This window comes from Pristiophorus japonicus, chromosome 14, assembly GCF_044704955.1.
Source record: "Pristiophorus japonicus isolate sPriJap1 chromosome 14, sPriJap1.hap1, whole genome shotgun sequence".
Classification (NCBI taxonomy): domain Eukaryota; kingdom Metazoa; phylum Chordata; class Chondrichthyes; family Pristiophoridae; genus Pristiophorus; species Pristiophorus japonicus.
This window is the reverse complement of record NC_091990.1, coordinates 53,096,141-53,113,066: the sequence shown is the minus strand read 5'-3', so window position 1 is coordinate 53,113,066 and position 16,926 is coordinate 53,096,141. Positions and strand designations below refer to the sequence as shown.

General features: G+C 45.8%; 1 long non-coding RNA gene across 1 annotated transcript in view; it reads left to right on the top strand.

Moving 5' to 3' along the window:
* The first annotated feature begins 1,128 nt into the window (after window positions 1-1,128).
* Window positions 1,129-16,926, top strand: part of LOC139279909 (uncharacterized) — a 31,074-nt gene continuing 15,276 nt past the window's right edge. Inside the window, exon 1 of the long non-coding RNA XR_011596547.1 lies at window positions 1,129-1,469. This is a non-coding gene — a long non-coding RNA (uncharacterized lncRNA). The remainder of the gene's footprint in view (window positions 1,470-16,926) is intronic.

Here is a 16,926-nt window from a genome sequence, read left to right as displayed (position 1 = left end):
CTTAAGATTGAATTAAACCACCTTCTATAGGACGATATGCAGCTCCGGTGGTATGTTGGCGGTTTGTCATAAAAATTAGATTTTTTTGGGTGGTATAGCGGACGGTGTGCATACCGCTCGGCGGTATGCCAATGAAGAATCTTCCGTCGAGCACTATGTCGGCGGTATGTACCTGTTTTTTCACCAGAATTTCATTTTTGAGTGGTAAGCGGGCGGTAGTGGACGGTATGCCGGTATGTCGATAAATTTGGGGCTCTAGCAGTGTTGATTCTTCACAGACATATCATAAATCTCTTTTCTATTTTACTTTTCTTTCATGGAATCGCATGCACACCCCCCCCCCCCCCCACCACCAGTTTATATGCACCGAATGAACAATTCTTTGCTATTTTAGATGTTCTTCCATTGCTCTGTGTTTCCCACATTTTAAATATCTTAAATTCTTCTGATCATTTCCACTACCTGTTCAATTATCTCCCCAATGCACATTTACTCTGCTTCTCTTCCATTTAGCCCCACGTTCCACATAGGAACGTAACCTCGAACCATGTCTGAAACATTGTGTACTGAAGGGGTAAGAATCCAGAATTTGAATTCAATCTAGCGATGGTTGACACAGGGAATAAATAATTGACATTCTTAATCTAACTTAAACACTGAACAATTCTATATTTAACACAGAGAGCCGTGCTCTAGTATTTAATTCCACGATCTGATTAATTTTTATTTCTCCTCTCTTCACCTTTCTTGAAGGTGCTGAATCACCGTTACTTATTTGTGAAACACAATCGGGTATATCAGCAGGCCATTCCACTTTGGGTGTGTGCGGGGGGTGGGAGGAGAGGGAAAAGGGCTCTCCAGCCAATCCTGATCCTAATGTATGAGCAGGTGAACTCTCACCAACAGTAGTCACTGGATAGTGCTCAGGAGTGAAAACCTTGGTTGATCTATTCCCTCCCCCTCCTCTTCTGAGTCCAGAATTCTTGGTGCCAATCGCACCCCCCATTGCATAGCCATCCCAACTGAGTGCAGTTAACTCATCCATTTTTTTGCATTATTTTGTACAAAGAAAATAAATGATCGAAACACATATTTTCTACTTACCTCACTAACTTGACTGAAGAGGCCATGAGCACAATGACATTAATTTTGCATTGCTTTAGCAAAGAGGCAGCACAGATACATTTGGGCTGGATTTTCCGGTCCTTTGCACTGCGGGTCTCACTCCGGAGTGGCGTGAAATGGGGTGGTGAGGTCTCCTGCGTCCGGTCGCATGCTTCGGGTCGGGTTTAACGGCGGTGCTGCGGGAAGAGCTGCGCCGGGTGTACAACGCCTCTCGTTGCGACACCGTCCGAGTTTTGATGTGAACCCGACCCGTACGCCTGGAATCGCACCTCGCAGTGACGGCCTGGGAAACCAGAGCGGTCCAGCCGTGCCGGCGGCACAGAGAACGGTAAAGTGCTGTAACGGTAAGTGTTCTTTTAATTTTTTTCGTGATTTGTGTTGTGGTGGCATGGGCAATGTTTTGGGAATGCTTTATGCTTTTGTGGGTTTTGTTTAATAAGGTTCCCCCTACTCCCGACTCCCCCCAGGCCGGCCTCGGAGCGCACACGGCCCAGCACTTTAGTTCGGGAGGTTCCCATTTTTGCACCTCAAAAGTTGTACAACGTCTCCCTTCGCGCTGCGCCCCCTGATGTAGGGCCCAGATGGTGGAAATTCCGTACTAAAGCGCAGACTATTCCCGGCCGGTAACTTTCTCGCCCCGCCCCCGAAAACAGAAAAGCAGAAACTCCATCCCAATGGGCCAAGTGGCCGACTTCTGTGCTGTAAACTTCTAGGGAACATCTTAACTTTTTGGAGATTGAAAAACAATAGGAAAGCAGCAAAGCCAACACAGGATGATTTTTAACCGCACTTTCCATTAAAGGAATCAGTTTTTATTCAAGATGTTGATCGCAATCCACTTGCGATTTTGCCACTTGTGATTTATGCTGTCACCCTTTCCTTTGGAGATCATTTCCATTCGACACAGGTGGTTACGGTTGACCTTTCATTTATAACGCTTGTAAATGATCCTTAGATTCTTCCATTTCCTTCAAATGTACTTTTAACAACTGAATAACTGATGGAAATGGTGAGATATATGAAAATAATTCAGTGTGGCATTGGGAACAGGTAAGTTTGAAGATTATCTGGCTTCCAGTGCAATAAGTTAAACACTATTTTGCAAACTAACACGACAATCTGCTAATGCTCATGGTTACTGATAACCTGATCATGTCTTATCCTCTCAGTACTGTCGGGCGTTTTGTGTGCCTCGTGTCTCTATGAATCTCCTTTGAGTTGACCTGTGCTTTAAAACTCCCCGATTCGGGTTGTTTCCCTTTGGACGGCAAGGGCTTTTGCCAATAGTTCCTGCCTAGCCCGTCGATTAGCGGGTAATCCCACAGAGAGAGAGAGACCAAGGTCAGATAGGTCTTCTCCCATTCCCGATGCTCAGCGTCCCCAGCGGGATTACTGTGTAACCCGTCCGTGAGCGGATGCCACCTGGTTGGTCTTCCGAATTATACCGCAAAACACAAGCCCCACAACCCCCAAGTTCAGACACAAGGAGTTCCTATTGGATAGATTATTATTGACTCAGACAAAACGAAATGGTTCAGGTTGGTCAAAGATCGATTCCTTTTTTTACACTCTCAAAATGACAACCCCTACTCCCCTCGCTTATGGCTTAAAGATTGGGTGACTGTGGACACTAACTTAAAACCTTAGACTAAACACCCACCCTGTCGGTTATGCCGAACCAACCCCCTTCCCAGAATCTAAGCCTAGATAATGGAAACCCTTCTAACTAAACCCCTCTCTCGGTTTGGTCAGAACCCACACTTGGAAGCCTCCTCACACACACTCGTTTTAGCCTGAGTCTTGGAAACTTGCAGTTCCTCAGCAGCCAAACACGCTGGCGGTCTTGACGATTTCCAGAGGTGTATGCTGGATATAATTTCCAGCCCTTGTCGTTGATTCACGCGGCCCCGGATCCGTTCAAATCTAAAGCCAAAACCATGTCTAACAGAGGCATGCGATGAGGCCGAGAGAGTTACATTCAGGCGGTACAGTGAGGCACTCACTTCGAGCGTTCCTGGAGAATTGACAGACGCGTAGCCATGCGGGGAACCCCGTTCCAGATAGTAGAGAAAAGTAAGCCACTGAATTCCCCAAAGTTCAGCATATTTATACCCCACATAATACACAAAACTGGCGATTCCTGGTTACCATAGTCGCAGAGATGCTATTTAGTCCTCCTGGTGATGTCTCTGTCCTGGATTGGTCATCGTGATGAAAACAATGCTAGGCCATTTCTGTAAATGATCAGTTCACAAAGTGCTGTCTGTTTGTTGACTTCTTGACTGCTCCTTCATTGAAAGAGTCCAGAGGTGTTATATAGAACCATAGAAAATAGGTGCAGGAGTAGGCCATTCGGCCCTTCGAGCCTGCACCACCATTCAATAAGATCATGGCTGATCATTCACCTCAGTACCCCTTTCCTGCTTTCTCTCCTTACCCCTCGATCCCTTTAGCCGTAAGGGCCATATCTAACTCCCTCTCGAATATATCTAATGAACTGGCATCAACAACTCTCTGCGGCAGGGAATTCCACAGGTTAACAACTCTCTGAGTGAAGAAGTTTCTCCTCATCTCAGTCCTAAATGGCCTACCCCTTATCCTAAGATTGTGTCCCCTGGTTCTGGACTTCCCCAACATCGGGAACATTCTTTCCGCATCTAACATGTCCCGTCCCATCAGAATCTTAAACGTTTCTATGAGAGCCCCACTCATCCTTCTAAACTCCAGTGTATAAAGGCCCAGTTGATCCAGTCTCTCCTCATACATCAGTCTAGCCATCCCTGGAATCAGTCTGGTGAACCTTCGCTGCACTCTCTCAATAGCAAGAACGTCCTTCTTCAGATTAGGAGACCAAAACTGAACACAATATTCCAGGTGAGTCCTTACCAAGGCCCTGTAAAATTGCAGTAAGACCTCCCTTCTCCTATACTCAAATCCCCTAGCTATGAAGGCCAACATGCCATTTGCCTTCTTCACCGCCTGCTGTACCTGCATGTCAACTTTCAATGACTGATGAACCATGACACACAGGTCTCGTTGCACCTCCCCTTTTCCTAATCTGCCGCCATTCAGATAATATTCTGCCTTTGTGTAATTGCCTCCAGAATGGATAACCTCACATTTATCCACATTATACTGCATCTGCCACGCATTTGCCCACTCGCCTAACCTGTCCAAATCACCTGCATCCTCTTAGCATCCTCCTCACACTGCCACCCAATTTAGTGTCATCTGCAAACTTGGAGATATTACATTAAATTCCTTCATGCAAATCATTAATGTATATTGTAAATAGCTGGGGTCCCAGCACTGAGCCCTGCGGCATTCCACGAGTCACTGCCTGGCATTCCGAAAAGGACCCGTTTATCCCGACTCTCTGCTTCCTGTCTGCCAACCAATTCTCTACCCATGCCAGTACATTACCCCCAATACAATGTGCTTTGATTTTGCACAACAATCTCTTAAGTGGGACCATGTCAAAGGCCTTTTGAAAGTCCAAATACACCACATCCACTGGTTCTTCCTTGTCCACTCTAATAGTTACATCCTCAAAAAATTCCAGATTTGTCAAGCATGATTTCCCTTTCATAAATCCATGCTGACTTGGACCGATCCTGTCACTGCTTTCCAAATGCACTGCTATTTCATCATTAATAATTGATTCCAACATTTTCCCCACTACTGATGTCAGGCTAACCGGTCTATAATTACCCATTTTCTCTTTCCCTCCTTTTCTAAAAAGTGGTGTTACATTAGCTACACTCCAGTCCATAGGAACTGATCCCGAGTTGATAGACTGTTGTAAAATGATCACCAATGCATCCACTATTTCTAGGGCCACTTCCCTAAGTACTCTGGGATGCAGACAATCAGGCCCCGGGGATTTATCGGCCTTCAATCCCATCCATTTCCCTAACACAATTTTCTGCCTAATAAGGATATCCTTCAGTTCCTCCTTCTCACTAGACCCTCGGTCCCCGAGTACATTCAGAAGGTTATTTGTGTCTTCCTTCATGAAGACAGAACCAAAGTATTTGTTCAATTGGTCTGCCATTTCTTTGTTCCCCATTATAAATTCACCTGAGTCCGACTGCAAGGGACCTACGTTTGTCTTCACTAATCTTTTTCTCTTCACGTATCTATAGAAGCTTTTGCAGTCAGTTTTTATGTCCCCAGCAAGCTTCCTCTCACACTCTTATTTTCCACCTCCTAATCAAACGCTTTGTCCTCTTCTGCTGAATTCTAAATTTCTCCCGGCCCTCAGGCTTGCTGCTTTTTTGGCCAATTTATATGCCTCTTCCTTGGATTTAACACTGTCCTTAATTTCCCTTGTTAGCCATGGTTGAGCCACCTTCCCTGTTTTATTTTTACTCCAGACAGGGATGTACAATTGTTGAAGTTCATCCATGTGATCTATAATTGTTTGCCATTGCCTATCCACCATCAACCCTTTAAGTATCATTTGCCAGTCTATTCTAGCCAAATCACGCCTCATGCCTTCGAAGTTAGCTTTCCTTAAGTTCAGGATCCTAGTTTCTGAATTAACTGTGTCACTCTCCACCTTAATAAAGAATTCTACCATATTATGGTCACTCTTCCCCAAGGGGCCACGCACAACAAGATTGCTAATTAGTCCTTTCTCATTACACATCACCTAGTCTAGGATGGCCAGCTCTCTAGTTGGTTCCTCGACATATTGGTCAAGAAAACCATCCCTAATATACTCCAGGAAATCCTCCTCCACCGCATTGCTACCAGTTTGGTTAGCCCAATCTGTAAGTAAATTAAAGTCACGCATAGTAACTGCTGTACTTTTATTGCACACATCCCTTATTTCTTGTTTGATGCTGTCCCCAACCTCACTACTACTGTTTGGTGGTCTGTACACAACTCCCACCAGCATTTTCTGCCCTTTGGTATTCCGTAGCTCCACCCATACCGATTCCACATCATCCAAGCCAATGTCCTTCCTTACTATTGCATTCATTTCCTCTTTAACCAGTAACGCCACCCTGCCTCCTTTTTCTTTCTGTCTATCCTTCCTAAATGTTGAATACCCCTGGATGTTGAGTTCCCAGCCTTGGTCATCCTGGAGCCATGTCTCTGTGATGCCAATTACATTATATCCATTAAGCGGCAGTTGGTGAGTCGGAGAGGCAGCGTGGGGAGGCCTATAAATAGGCCCAGCCGCAGTTGATGAGGCAGCGGCGGTTGGTGAGTCGGAGAGGCGTGGCTTGTGCAGCTGCAGCAGGGGCAGAAGGCAAAAAAGAAGTAGAAAGAAATTGAAAGGTGACGTCACAGCCAAGGGGGTAAGTGATTGATTGGCTGGTGATTGGTAAGTAGTTTTTCGATTTCTTTCTTTATCAGTAAGTAACCTTTTAACATTGTTGCCCAATTAAGTTAATCCAAGGGTTAAGTCATGGCAGGAGAGCTCGGTCACGTGTTATGCTCCTCCTGTATCATGTGGGAACTCAGGGACGCTTCCAGTGTCCCTGACGACTGTGTGTGGGAAGTGTATCCGCCTGCAGATCCTGACAGACCGCATTGCGGCACTGGATCTGCAGGTGGATTCACTCTGGAGCATGCACGATGCTGAGAATGACGTGAATAGCACGTTTAGCGAGTTGGTCTCACCGCAGGTAAACGGTACACAGCCAGATAGTAAATGGATGACTAACAGGAAGAGCATTGCAAGGAAGGTAGTGCAGGAGTCCCCTGTGGTCATCCCCCTGCAAAACAGATGCACCGCTTTGGTTACTGTTGAGGGGGGGCTCTTCAAGGGAAGACAGCAGCAGCCAAGTTAATGGCACCGTGGCTGGCTCTGCTGCACAGGAGGGCAGGAGAAAGAGTGGGAGAGCGATAGTGATAGGGGATTAAATTGTAAGGGGAATAGATAGGTGTTTCTGCGGCCGCAACCGAGACTCCAGGATGGTATGTTGCCTCCCTGATGCAAGAGTCAAGGATGTCTCGGAGCAGGTGCAGGACATTCTGAAAAGGGAGGGTGAACAGCCAGTTGTCGTGGTGCATATAGGTACCTACGATATAGGTAAAAAAAGGGATGAGGTCCAACGAGAAGAATTTTGGGAGCTTGGAGCCAAATTAAAAAGTAGGACCTCAAAAGTAGTAATTTCAGGATTGCTACCAGTGCCATGTGCTAGTCAGAGTAGAAATTGCAGGATAGCTCAGATGAATGCGTGGCTTGAGGAGTGGTACAGAAGAGAGGGATTCAAATTCCTGGGACATTGGAACCGGTTCTGGGGTAGGTGGAACCAGTGCAAACCGGACGGTCTGCACCTGGGCAGGACCGGAACCAATGTCCTCGGGGGAGTGTTTGCTAGGGCTATTGGGGAGGAGTTAAACTAATATGGCAGGGGGATGGGAACCTATGCAGGGAGGCAGAGGGAAATAAAAGGGAGACACAGGCAAAAGATAGAAAGGAGAATAGTAAAAGTGGAGGGCAGAGAAATCCAAGGCAAAAAATAAAAAGGGCCACATTACAGCAAAATTCTAAAGGGGCAAGGTGTGTTTAAAAAGACAAGCCTGAAGGCTCTGTGCCTCAATACGAGGAGTATTTGGAATAAGGTGGACGAATTAACTGCATTAATTAATTACATTTGGCCTGCAAACCTCATTGTCCATTCAGACATCCCGGCTCGATGGACAAAAGGTGTTTTTCTACAAATCACACAAAGTTCAAAATGAAAAGGCCTCTGCCTTTCATGATGTCAGCGTTGAGACTGGTCCCATGGCAACCCAAGAGACAGACAGCTCCTGCAATACTTCACAGAAACCAAAAATCAGTCCAAAAGTCCAAACTCCATTATGAAACACAGCCCATGTGCATCTCCATATTAAAAGGGTACAGATCCATTTTAAAAGTCCAAAAGTCCTTCCGGCCCATACTCGCACTGATGTTGGTACTGACCGAATTCGACAGTATCGTTTTCAGAGAACCAGCCATGACTCATAAAGGAGTCCTTTGGTTTAACGAGAGTCCTGTCTGTGTGGTTCACTTGCTCGACTGCAGATATGAAAAGGGTTAAAGTGATATATCTCCAGCAACTTGAGGTGCCTTCTATACATCGTCCATGAGCCAGAGCCTTACAGGAGGGCGGGTATTACTACAGCCTTGTAGACCATGAGCTTGGTAGTAGATTAGAAGACCTGGTCTTCAAACACTTTTCCTCAGACGGTCGAAGGCTGCACTGGCACACTGGAGGGAATGTTGAATCTCCACATCAATGTCTGCCTTTGTTGATAAGAGGCTCCCGAGATATGGGAAATGGTCCACGTTGTCGAGGGCCGCGCCATGAATCTTGATGATTGGAGGGCAGTGCTGTGCGGCGGTGACAGGCTGGTGGAGGGCCTTTATCTTACAGATGTTAAGTGTAAGGCCCATGCTTTCATATGCCTCAGTGAATACATTGCTGGGGATATATCACCAACGATGTCTGCGCAAGATCCTGCAAATCCCCTGGGAGGACAGGCGCACCAATATCAATGTCCTCGACCAAGCTAACATCCCCAGTATTGAAGCACTGACCACACTAGATCAGCTTCGCTGGGCAGACCACATAGTTTGCATGCCAGATATGAGACTCCCGAAGCAAATGCTTTATGCGGAGCTCCTTCGTGGTAAATGAGCCAAAGGAGGACAGTGGAAACGTTACAAGGACACACTCAAAGCCTCCCTGGTAAAGTGCGACATCACCACTGACTCCTGGGAGACCCTGGCCGAACACCGCCTGAGGTGGAGAAAGTGCATTAAGGAGGGCGTTGAACTCTTCGAGTCTCAACGCAAAGAATGTGAGGAGGCCAGGCGCAGGCAGCGGAAGGAGCGCATGGCAAACCAGCCCCACCGACCCCTTCTCTCGATGAATGTCTGTCCCACCTGTGACAGGGTCTGTGGCTCTCATATCGGACTGTTCAGCCATCAAAGAACTCACTTTGGGAGTGGAAGCAAGTCTTCCTCGATTCGGAGGGACTGCCTATGATGATGATGATAAAGTGATGAGTAAGAATCGATGGTGAAGCAAGGTTGATGAATTGTTGGTACCTTTAGGTGTCTCGTTCCTTTGGCCCTTGACTCACCGTGGCCATTCTTTTTCACTTAACAAGAGAAAATACAGCTTGATATGTTGAATAGGATGCGGGGAGGATGTTTCCCCTGGCTGGGAAGTCTAGAACAAGGGGTCAAAGTCTCAGGATGCGGGGTAGGAAATTTAGGACCGAGATAAGCAGAAATGTTTTCACTCAGAGGGTGGTGAACCTGTGGAATTCTCTAACACAGAAGGCTGTGGAGGCCGTCACTGAACATATATTAAAAGGGAGATAGATAGATTTCTAGACACAAAAGACATCAAGGGGTATGGGGAAAAAGCGGGAATATGGTGTTGAGATAGAGGATCAGCCATGATCATAGTGAATGGCGGTGCAGACTCGAAGGGCCCAATGGCCTACTCCTGCTCTTATTGTCTGTTTCTATGTTTATCCTTTTAATTAATTATTTTAAAGGGGAAAAGCGATTGAAAAATGCATTTTACAGAAAATAAACAAGACCCGGTGGAATTAACAAAACAGAAACCGGCAACAGGATTGGGAAAATATGTGGAATGTAAGAGGATCTTAAACTATTCAGGACAGCAATTTTTTTCCTCTTTTCACTAACCTATGTAAAAGTGAGTTGAGAAATCAAATTTACAAACCAGACGTTTTCCAGTGTGTATAATTAATGGTGGTGGTTGGGCAGGGGGTGAGACGATACCTTCATTTTACAACAATTCAACCATTCTTAGTGACATTATTTCCTGATATAATGCTATTCTCAGGAATTTCCCTTGCATCACATCCTTTAGAACAATTACAACACTGGCATCTACCGACAAAGTGGAAAATTGCCCAGGTATGTCCTGTCCACAAAAGTAGGACAAATCCAATCATGCCAATTACTGCCCCATCAACCAATTCTCAATCATCAGCAAAGTGATGGAAGGTGTGGTTGAAAATGCTATCAAGAAGCACTTACTCACCAATAAGTGGGCCACCCCACCCTGTGAGAGGACATCACCGCAGGTCGAGAGGATAAATAACTGTATAAAAAGCCACTACAGCTTCCAACGCGAGTTGTCCCAAGTGTGCGACGACTTTGAGGTGGACGGCTGGGTGACATCATCAAGGCCCAGGTCGCCGGTTAGAGCGTGGGCTGGAACATCAGCAGGGCCTTGGTACAGTGGAGGAGCAGGAAGGTCGAAGCGGAGGTGCGGCAAATGAGGGTACGGGGCCCAGAAGAGCTGAGGGCCCAGGGGCAGCACGGGCCAGCTCACATTGCGTTATGTGTTCGCGCTAGGTTCGTACTGCAGAGCAGGTCTCCAGTTGTTCTGGTTTACCCTTGCCACTGGATAAAGGCCGAGCTCTGTCAAGCCCGTGTGGTGGCTGATGTGCAACGGTCACCACATGTTAAAAAAATCCATGCACAGGCATCTTCCACCCTTGGAGATCAGGACTGGAATATCTGGTCCTTTATTGAAACATCTGTGAACTCGTCCCTTCTGGTGTGGAAGCAAGTCATCCTCGTTCGAGGGACCACCTATGATGATGACTCACCAATAACCTGCTCACTGATGCTCAGTTTGGATTCTGCCAGGACCCCTCGGCTCCAGACCTCATTATAGCCTTAGTCCAAACATGGACAAAAGAGCTGAATTCCAGAGGTGAGGTGAGAGTGACTGCGCTTGACATCAAAGCAGCATTTGTGGCACCAAGTAAAACTAAAGTAAATTGGGATCAGGGGGAAAACTCTCCACTGGCTGGAGTCATATCTAGCACAAAGGAAGATGGTTGGGGTTGTTGGAGCCCGGCAATGAAAAATAAATCAAATAAGGACTTGCATTTATACTTGCCTTTTAGGACCTCAGGATGTCCCTGTAAAGTCCTATCCCCTCAGTACAGATTCACACGAGGCATGTAGTGAAGTCAAGGTCACTCTGGACCTGCACCTTTATTTCACAGCTCTGGAATGCCGCACTTGCCTGAGACCTGTCCTTATATACCTGTCTCTTGCAAGTGCACCCCTGGTGGTAAAGTATGCTGGTGGTTACAGGTCATATCTTATTACAGTCATGTATAGCATGTTAGGATACAGTTATATATAATAATGTAAGATACATGACAGTCCCAAAGCGCTTTATAGTCAACCAAGTACTTTTAAAGTGCAATTTCTGCTGTAATGTAGGAAATGCGGCAGCTAATTTGGGCAAAGCAGGGTCCCACAAACAGCAATGTGAGAATGACCAGATAATTTGTTTTTTATGAAGTTAATTGAGGTATGGTAGCACAGTGGCTATGTTACTGGGCTCGTAATCCAGAGTCTAGAACTAATAATCCAGTGACGTGAGTTCAAATCCCACATCGGCAGCTGGGGAATTTAAATTCAGATAATTAAATATATTTGGAAATTAAAAAGCTTGTATCAGTAATGGTGACCATGGACCTACTGAATTGTCAGCAAAAACCACCTGGTTCACTAAAGCCTATTAGGGAAGGAAATCTGCTGTCCTTACCTGGTCTGGCCTCTATGTGACTCCAGACCCACAGCAATGTGGTTGATTCTTAACTGCCCTCTGAGATGACCGAGGAAGCCATTTAATTGCACCAAACCGCTACAACAAAGCCAGCACTGTGTGAGTACCTTCACCACACAGACTGCGGCGGTTCAAGAAGGCAGCTCACCACCACTTTCTCAAGGGCAATTAGTGATGGCAATAAATGCCGGCCTTGCCGGCGATGACCACATCCTGTGAATGAATAAATAAGAACATAAGAATTCGGAACAGGAGTAGACCATCTAGCCCCTCGACCCTGTTCCGCCATTCACCAAGATCATGGCTGATCTGGCCGTGGACTCAGCTCCACTGACCCGCCCGCTCCCCGTAACCCTTAATTCCCTTATTGGTTAAAAAAAAATCTATCTATCTGTGATTTGAATACATTCAATGAGCTAGTCTCAACTGCTTGCTTGGGCAGAGAATTCCACAGATTCACAACCCTCTGGGAGGAGAAATTCCTTCTCAACTCGGTTTTAAATTGGCTCCCCCGTATTTTGAGGCTGTGCCGCCTAGTTCTAGTCTCCCCAACCAGTGGAAATAACCTCTCTGCCCCTATCTTGTCTATCCCTTTCATTTTTTTAAATGTTTCTATAAGATCATCCCTCATCCTTCTGAACTCCGAGTAAAGACCCAGTCTACTCAATCTATCATCATAAGGTAACCCCCTCATCTCCGGAATCAGCCGAGTGAATCGTCTCTGTACCCCCTCCAAAGTAGTATATCCTTCCTTAAGTAAGGTGACCAAAACTGCACGCAGTACTCCAGGTGCGGCCTCACCAATACCCTGTACAGTTGCAGCAGGATCTCCCTGCTTTTGTACTCCATCCCTCTTGCAATGAAGGCCAACATTCCATTCGCCTTCCTGATTACCTGCAAACTAACTTTTTGGGATTCATGCACAAGGACCCCCAGGTCCCTCTGTGCCGCAGCATGTTGTAATTTCTCCCCATTCAAATACTATTCCCTTTTACTGTTTTTTTTTTTCCAAGGTGGATGACCTCACACTTTCCGACATTGTATTCCATCTGCCAAACCTTAGCCCATTCGCTTAACCTATCTAAATCTCTTTGCAGCCTCTCTGTGTCCTCTACACAACCTGCTTTCCCTAATCTTTGTGTCATCTGCAAATTTTGTTGCACTACACTCTCTCCCCTCTTCCAGGTCATCTATGTATATTGTTAACAGTTGTGGTCCCAGCACCGATCCCTGTGGCACACCACTAACCACTGATTTCCAACCCGAAAAGGACCCATTTATCCCGTCTCTCTGCTTTCTGTTAGCCAGCCAATTCTCTATCCATGCTAATATATTTCATCTGACTCCGCCTAACCTTTATCTTCTGCAGTAACATTTTGTGTGGCACCTTATCGAATGCCTTTTGGAAATCTAAATACACCACATCCATCGGTACACCTCTATCCACCATGCTGTTTATATCCTCAAAGAATTCCAGTAAATTAGTTAAACATGATTTCCCCTTCATGAGGGATAAGGGATGGTTTTTTAGACCAATATGTCGAGGAACCAACTAGGGGGGAGGCCATCTTAGACTGGGTGTTATGTAATGAGAGAGGATTAATTAGCAATCTCGTTGTGCGAGGCCCCTTAAAGAAGAGTGACCATAATATGGTGGAATTCTGCATTGGGATGGAGAATGAAACGGTTAATTCAGAGACCATGGTCCAGAACTTAAAGAAGGCTAACTTTGAAGGTATGAGGCGTGAATTGGCTGGGATGGATTGGCGAATGATACTTAAGGGGTTGACTGTGGATGGGCAATGGCAGACATTTAGAGACCGCATGGATGAACTACAACAATTGTACATTCCTGTCTGGCATAAAAATAAAAAAGGGAAGGTGGCTCAACCGTGGCTATCAAGGGAAATCAGGGATAGTATTAAAGCCAAGGAAGTGGCATATAAATTGGCCAGAAATAGCAGCGAACCTGGGGACTGGGAGAAATTTAGAACTCAGCAGAGGAGGACAAAGGGTTTGATTAGGGCAGGGAAAATGGAGTATGAGAAGAAGCTTGCAGGGAACATTAAGACGGATTGCAAAAGCTTCTATAGATATGTAAAGAGAAAAAGGTTAGTAAAGACAAACGTAGGTCCCCTGCAGTCAGAATCAGGGGAAGTCATAACGGGGAACAAAGAAATGGCGGACCAATTGAACAAGTACTTTGGTTCGGTATTCACGAAGGAGGACACAAACAACCTTCCGGTTATAAAAGGGGTCGGGGGGTCTAGTAAGGAGGAGGAACTGAGGGAAATCCTTATTAGCCGGGAAATTGTGTTGGGGAAATTGATGGGATTGAAGGCCGATAAATCCCCAGGGCCTGATGGACTGCATCCCAGAGTACTTAAGGAGGTGGCCTTGGAAATAGTGGATGCATTGACAGTCATTTTCCAACATTCCATTGACTCTGGATCAGTTCCTATAGAGTGGAGGGTAGCCAATGTAACCCCACTTTTTAAAAAAGGAGGGAGAGAGAAAACAGGGAATTATAGACCGGTCAGCCTGACATCGGTAGTGGGTAAAATGATGGAATCAATTATTAAGGATGTCATAGCAGTGCATTTGGAAAGAGGTGACATGATAGGTCCAAGTCAGCATGGATTTGTGAAAGGGAAATCATGCTTGACAAATCTTCTGGAATTTTTTGAGGATGTTTCCAGTAGAGTGGACAAGGGAGAACCAGTTGATGTGGTATATTTGGACTTTCAGAAGGCGTTCGACAAGGTCCCACACAAGAGATTGATGTGCAAAGTTAGAGCACATGGGATTGGGGGTAGTGTGCTGACATGGATTGAGAACTGGTTGTCAGACAGGAAGCAAAGAGTAGGAGTAAATGGGTATTTTTCAGAATGGCAGGCAGTGACTAGTGGGGTACCGCAAGGTTCTGTGCTGGGGCCCCAGCTGTTTACACTGTACATTAATGATTTAGATGAGGGGATTAAATGTAGTATCTCCAAATTTGCGGATGACACTAAGCTGGGTGGCAGTGTGAGCTGCGAGGAGGATGCTGTGAGGCTGCAGAGCGACTTGGATAGGTTAGGTGAGTGGGCAAATGCATGGCAGATGAAGTATAATGTGGATAAATGTGAGGTTATCCACTTTGGTGGTAAAAACAGAGAGACAGACTATTATCTGAATGATGACAGATTAGGAAAAGGGGAGGTGGAAAGAGACCTAGGAGTCATGGTACATCAGTCATTTAAGGTTGGCATGCAGGTGCAGCAGGCGGTTAAGAAAGCAAATGGCATGTTGGCCTTCATAGCAAGGGGATTTGAGTACAGGGGCAGGGAGGTGTTGCTACAGTTGTACAGGGCATTGGTGAGGCCACACCTGGAGTATTGTGTACAGTTTTGGTCTCCTAACCTGAGGAAGGACATTCTTACTATTGAGGGAGTGCAGCGAAGGTTCACCAGACTGATTCCCGGGATGGCGGGACTGACCTATCAAGAAAGACTGGATCAACTGGGCTTGTATTCACTGGAGTTCAGAAGAATGAGAGGGGACTTCATAGAAACATTTAAAATTCTGACGGGGTTAGACAGGTTAGATGCAGGAAGAATGTTCCCAATGTTGGGGAAGTCCAGAACCAGAGGTCACAGTCTAAGGATAAGGGGTAAGCCATTTAGGACTGAGATGCGGAGGAACTTCTTCACCCAGAGAGTGGTGAACCTGTGGAATTCTCTACCACAGAAAGTTGTTGAGGCCAATTCACTAAATATATTCAAAAAGGAGTTAGATGAGGTCCTTACTACTAGGGGGATGAAGGGGTATGGCGAGAAAGCAGGAATGGGGTACTGAAGTTGAATGTTCAGCCATGAATTCATTGAATGGCGGTGCAGGCTAGAAGGGCCGAATGGCCTACTCCTGCACCTATTTTCTATGTTTATGTCTATGTCTGTGTCTATGAATCCATGTTCTGTCTGCTTGATTGCACTATTCCTATCTAGATGTCCCGCTATTTCTTTCTTAATGATAGCTTCAAGCATTTTCCCCACTCCAGATGTTAAACTAACCGGCCTATAGTTACCTGCCTTTTGTCTGCCCCCTTTTTTAAACAGAGGCGTTACATTAGCTGCTTTCCAATCCGATGGTACCTCCCCAGAGTCCAGAGAATTTTGGTAGATTATAACGAATGCATCTGCTATAACTTCCGTCATCTCTTTTAGTACCCTGGGATGCATTTCATCAGGACCAGGGGACTTGTCTACCTTGAGTCCCATTAGCCTGTCCAGCACTACCCCCCTAGTGATAGTGATTGTCTCAAGGTCTTCCCTTCCCACATTCCCGTGACAAGCAATTTTTGGCATGGTTTTTGTGTCTTCCACTGTGAAGACCGAAGCAAAATCATTGTTTAAGGTCTCAGCCATTTCCAAATTTCCCATTATTAAATCCCCCTTCTCATCTTCTAAGGGACCAACATTTACTTTAGCCACTCTTTTCCGTTTCATATATCGGTAAAAGCTTTTACTATCTGTTTTTATGTTTAAGGGATAAATATTAGCCAGGACACCGGAGTGAACTCTCCTGCTCTTCTTCAAAATAGTGCCATGGGATGTTTTACACCCACCTGAGAGAGCAGACAGGGCCTCAATCCAAAAGGCAACACCTCTGACATTACAACATTCCCTCAGTACTGGTGTTGGAGTTTCAGCCTGGATTTTCTGCTCAAAGTTTCTGGAGTGGGACTTGAACCCATGACCTTCTGACTCAAAGGCAAGCATGCTAACAACTGAGCCACAGCTGACCAACTCTAACAAGTAAGTCTAACCATCTCTTCTTGACATTCAATGGCATAACCATCATCGAATCCCCCATCATCAACATCCTGGGGTCACCATTGACCAGAAACTTAATTAGACCGGCCACATAAACACCACAACTATAAGAGCAGGTCAGAGGCTGGATATCCTTTGGCGAGTGATTCACCAATTAACTTTCCAAAGCCTTTCCACCACCTACAAGGCACAGGTTAGGGTTATGATGGAATACTCTACACTAGCTTGGATGAATGCAGCTCCATCGACAATCAAGAAGCTCAACACTATTCTAGACACAGCAGTCTGCTTGATCAGCAGCCCATCCACCACTTTAAACATTCACTTCTTCCACCACCAGTACACCATGGCTGCAGTGTGTACCATCTACAAGATGCGCTAACTTAGCAGTTAACTCGCCAAGGCTT